Source organism: Neolamprologus brichardi, chromosome 14, assembly GCF_056152115.1.
Source record: "Neolamprologus brichardi isolate AB-2024 chromosome 14, ASM5615211v1, whole genome shotgun sequence".
Lineage (NCBI taxonomy): Eukaryota > Metazoa > Chordata > Actinopteri > Cichliformes > Cichlidae > Neolamprologus > Neolamprologus brichardi.
The window spans coordinates 2,472,737-2,478,736 of record NC_142117.1 but is presented as its reverse complement, the minus strand read 5'-3'; positions in this window follow the sequence as shown (position 1 = coordinate 2,478,736).

The following is a 6,000-nucleotide window of genomic DNA, read 5'->3' as shown; positions in this document are numbered from 1 at the left end:
ATTTTCAGCAAACTTGTGCTTTACTAATTAGTTTGACATAAATCTTTGTCAGCAGGTTCCACACAAATGAAGCCACTCATTTCTCTTATTTCCTTTATTGCCAAGACATTCATTGAACATTTCTTTAACAAAACAGCAGCTGCACCACACAGTATCAGCCCATCAAGGTTAGTAACTAATAGTATGCACACAGATGCAGCATAAAAATAATGACTTTAAATGAAATGTATCTGCCAGAAACAGAAGAAAAAACATTTAAGATCACATAATAAGTTGACCACAAAACCTTTAACAATGCAAAATGAACTGTTCACTTAACAGCCACAATCCTGGACGGTATCCCATGACAAATGAGTGAAGAACAGAATAAACGGGTTCCAGTCATTAAAACAAAGGGTCTACTAATATTCCCAAACTTTAATAAAACATGCAAACATTATTGTCTGACAATAAAACAGTTTTCAGTTTTTTGCAGCAGCTTAACAGAACTCATGTAACACTGTCAGCTTTTATTTTACCTCTGTATAGGGAAAAAACTCAAGTGGCAAACATCTTAACATGGAAAGAATTGTTTGTTTTTAAAAGGCGACAAAATACACCTAATCATCCTGCATCCTCTCTCAATGAAACCCTTTAAATCTCAATACTTTGAATAATCTTTTAGTAGCCCCTAACACCCCCCCCCCCCCCGCCCCCCCCAAAAGAGTAAAATCTCTGTAATTGCAATTGTTTACAAACAAATGTTTTAAATCTCTCTCAGATTTAGGTTCCCCCTCAAATACCATTTTCAACCACATGACCATTTTATTCGCCTCCCAAACACGTCTGTCCATCTGACAGAACATTCATCATCCCAATTAAGGGTTGGCTTATTCATACAGTTTATTCTTGAGCATCTGGACCTTGGTTGAGAGTCTACTGGCATCCAGATGAAGGAAGAGCTTCTGAAGTACTTCAAAGAAAGCTTTCAGTTCCCGAGGAATCCCAGTGCACATATCACACCCATTAAGAGTGCACATGCAGAGGCCATGTCTCCCAGGTCGTGCAGAACTTCAACACCCTCGATGGTTATACCCACATCGGCTGGAGGAGTGCTGGCATCACCTCCTTCAACACGGATGGTGAAGATACCAAGGGTAATTTGTTCCAGCTCCCTTTGAACAGCTGTAGCATCAGAAGCCTTTACAACAGAGAATAAAAAAACAAACACATTTGTGAATTAGACACAAAAACACAGACAATTTTTTTTAAATGCCAAAGTCACCCTTCAATGAAATGAACACAATATTAGGAAGACTAATGATTCTGCACCCTTAACTTGCATAACTCTTCCTGAAATGTGTGCATACATAAAGATCCCCCAAAGCATTTAAACAGCTTCCATGCAAATTCTAACAATGTGACAACATTAATTATTCAAGATTTGTTTTAATACAGATAAAAACTACACTTCTTTGAAGAGGATGCTTGGGTCTTCATTCAGGTAAAGAGGTAGTGCCCTGAGGACACACTCCCTCCTCTTTTCAATAGCTTCATTCTGGAGAGAGTGACCGAGGTACAGAAAGAGAAAACAGAAATACTTTAGGATGACACAAACTGACATTATATGCAAAATGAATGACATATCCACTGCAGAGATAGACTTGTACACAAGACCAATTAATGATCACATGGACATGAATAGTTAACCTGTGGGCAGGGTTTCCACCACATTATATATGTCCATATTAAGCCACGGAGGAAAGGACAAACTAATACAGCATCTTTTTGCATTACAAAACTACTTACAGCTAGCTGTTTGAATTTAAAAGTGACCTTATGACGCCATAACATGTTGCTACGAACAGAAAAACGCTGTGGCTGGGGCCAAAATGTGTCTAATTTTCCTCCCTGCAGCGCCTCCTTTTTTCTTGAAGACTTTTATGAGCTGTTCAGTGTGTTGGTCAAGTTGTGCAAGAAACCTCAGAACAAGTGGAGCAGTAGTAATCCACCTAAAAACATGTCAACAAACACAACATACTGTACTGTAAATATATTTATATATACACCATATGTACACATACACATACTACTGGCTACTGGACCCATTACAGCTTATATTGTTATTTATAAAGATTCATCAATTATCAGTTTCATACCTCAGCCACACTGAATAGTCCTGACCATCTTGTCTTTGATAACTATCTCATTGTGCTTCTTCTTGACCTCAGTTAGCCAATCTCTCACTTTCGAGGCTGTCCTGGGTCTCTCCAGCTGGATAAGGAGGACAAAACTTTACCTCTGCCTGTCTAGGTTTTTTGACAGCATATGCTGGGTGATATCGATCAGTTGGTTTGTGCTTGAGGGAATTAATGCTCAGTTCTTGGCACCCCAAGTTTCTAAGCTTTGTCCTATAATTTGCCATCTTGTACTTGAGGCTAATCTTCCATGCATAGAAACCACTGAAAGATCCTTGTTCTGTTAAGCATGGATGTGCTTTGATTGAAGCTTCAGTAACAGATTCTATTTCCAAGTTTGAAGGATATGCCTTAAACGTCGTGATTTTCTCAGCTAGAGCTTCTAAAATGTCTGACTTAAGTTTGTGTCCTGGGTTCATTTGATATGAAAGCCTGGTTTGCACTTTGAAGTTGCATCTCCACGTCATACGGAAACTTTTGTATTTGGAATTCTGCAGGCCACTGAGATCGACATGTTTTTGAGTCAGAGGATGATAGTGATGTTTCTTCCTCTGGTTCATCCCAACTTCACCAAAGTCTGAAGCATCAGTCACACAGTTGACTTTCACTGTGCTCTTGTCCTGAATATCATCCATTCATTTAAGGTTGATAAACTCATTATCACTGTCCATGTACGTGAGTCTAATGTAGGGCAAAACGATTATTTTCCTAATAGATGAATCTAACAATTAATTTTTCAATCCGATTCTATTTTGATTTGATTATCGATTATTTCCCCATTATTTGACTTGTATAGCAATTTAATTAAGCAGTTTAATTTGAGTGAACAAAATTCATTTCTGCATGCAAGAAATGCATTTCAGTGTTTGCTATTATCCATATACACACAATAACAGCCCCTCTCGCTCAGTTGTTTGCATTTGCTCAGATCTCAGATCCGCTCAACTCTCTGTACACCGTTTTAAATGTGCCACAAAACCAACCAATCACAGATCTGGATGCTAAAATTCTGATTGGCTGCTACAGTCTCCAATCAGCTTGCTAGCTACTACTTTCCAGAAACACGGTCCAGAATGTAGCTAAATCCAGTTTGGAGAGCAGAGATCTGAGCGAGAGCAAATGCCAACAACTGAGAGAGGGGCTGTTATTGTGTGTATATGGATAATTGCAAACACAATACATTTCTTGCAAGCAGCAATGAATTTGGTTCGCTCAAATTAAACTTTTCTTCACTCAAGATAATTTTCTCCTCAAAATGCAACATTTGCCCTTGCAATTTTTAAAAAAAATCTTTTTACGTGCGCTCAGAGTAGAGGCACAAAAATACCACCATAGCTGTATACCTACACAGCAAATCCAGCATGTCCAAATTAACACTGTCAGATTTGATTTCAACACTATTAAAGTGTCTATATGGGTCCACACCAGAGAGAGTTAATTTAACTCTTTTTGGAGAGTTGGTACGTTAACTCTGATTTAGTGTTAAACACCAAATCTCTCTGGAGTTGATAATTTAACACTTGGTGTTAAGAGTTTATATATTAACTCTCAAAGAGTATTTTAGTTTAGCTACGTAAGAGTTATCTTCTAATTAATTCTAAAAAGCGGGAATTTTACTGTTCTGAACTTCTAGAAATTTCTTTTGGAAATAAACATTTACTAAAAAGACGCAATGTTTTTTGAAAAACATTTATTCTGAACTGTGCACCACAATTTCAAAACATTTTCTAAAGATGTAACAGTGTACATGTTCTCACTTTCATTAGAATTTCGTTTATCAAAAGGTCTGACATAGGTGAGCTGGTAAATGCAAATAACAGCATTCTCATCACTTATTTCAATAAATACAAAATACAATATGCATGTCCTTCATTCATCACTTTGTGGAACTGCAACGCACTTCTGCTCTCCCCCATATTCCATCTTCACAAGCATATCCTATGTGGAGATTGAATAAAAATTAGTTGACACTAATTAATGGCACAAATCAATTGCAGCACAGTAAAAAAAAAGAATACTTTTTGAGACATTACTTGTGTAAAGTATTTTCCCAAAAGACAAGGACACAGGCAACAGGTAATACTGAACTAAATGTAAAACCTCAACCTTTTTCATTTTTACCTAAACCGTGTGCACAAAACTCTGGAGGAATCTAAACGCTAACGTAGAACCAGTCAGGACGTCTGCTACTGCTGTTTGCTCGTTTTTTTTTATGGGAGATCATTTTCAGGCTTCAAGTAGCACCATTATACCAACATTTCACATTCTAGACATTGTTTTAGGTGTATTTGACCAAAAAATTTAACTGAAAATTCACATGCAAGCTTTTTTTCAAGGCTGTGGTATTTGCCTGCAAACAATACCTTTCAGCTAGCTAAAACAGAATATTATGCTATCAGCGAGCAACATGGCTAATGCCTTTCACACAGCTTTGTCTCAACTCCAAAGAGCCACAGAAGTAAAAGCTAATAATAATAATTGAAACAATCTTTGAAGAAATGACTTACCAAGCATGGCAAACAACTCAAATATGTAGAGCAAAATGTTCTGAAACGGCTTCACTTCAGCTTCGATTGGAGCCGTGCTGGGGGCGGAGTCTGTGAATTTACTCTATTGGTGTCATAGCCCCTGTAGGAGTTCAGAGTTAAGAGGTCAAGAGTTAATGTTTCCATTGTAACACCTCCAGATAGAAACACTCATTTTTAACACTCGATTCTAACTACTATCATTTTACACACGAGTTACGAGTTACATTAAAAGAAGGTGACTCTACTTAGAGTAAAATTAACTCTAAGACTACTAACACCAAAACATTTAACACTTTTGAATTTGATGTGTAGGTTAATGCAATGCCAGCTGTTTAATTCACAGCAGCTTCTGCAGTAACCATGGTAACCACAGACACTAAGCAGCTGGGTCGAGGCAGGTCAGACTCTGGGAAGTACCCTTCATGTCTCTTTGACAGTAAAAATCAGTCGTTCGTCAGCGTGCAGCTTCCAGCACGGTGCTGTTGATGGCTGCAAACCATCCGACACATTTAATGTTGAAACAGGACACACACACTGTAATTGCTGACCTCATATTGTGTACAGAGACTGAGCCCATGTGTGACGTTTGTTTTTATATCTAATCTAATCTAATCGAATTATATCTAATCTTTCACATGTGACAGCGTTGCTATCTCAGTTCCACTGGCTTCCTATTGAATTCAGAGTCCATTTTAAGATCCTGGTTTTGACTTCTAGAGCTTTGCATGGACAAGCACCAGCTCCTCCTCAAGCTCTCTGTTTTGGCCTTAAGGGAGCAGAAGCTCTTCCCAGACTTTAATTAATCCATAATTAACCTCAGTGTGTGAAGAGGACTCTCCATTTACATGCACAAACTGGAGTCTATTAGATAGATATGATACAAACCACTGCAGTGCAGTACCTGTAATACCTACAGCATGTTCTAATCGCTCTAATAGGATATTATGGTCAACAGTATCGAACGCTGCACTGAGGTCTAGCAGGACAAGCACAGAGATGAGTCCACTGTCAGAGGCCATAAGAAGATCATTTGTAACCTTCACTAAAGCTGTTTCTGTGCTGTGATGAACTCTGAAACCTGACTGAAACTCTTCAAATAAACCATTCCTCTGCAGATGTTAGCTGTACATCGATGCTGAAGAGATTCAGTCATTTTTGTTATAATCCAATCACTCGATGTCCAGTTACATTCTATCATCTTCTCTCTCTATGTGACCTTACTTTAACATGATTTAAAACATAGTTTAAACATTAAAAACACTTGAATGCATTTCTCCTTTTCTATGCTTTACAAT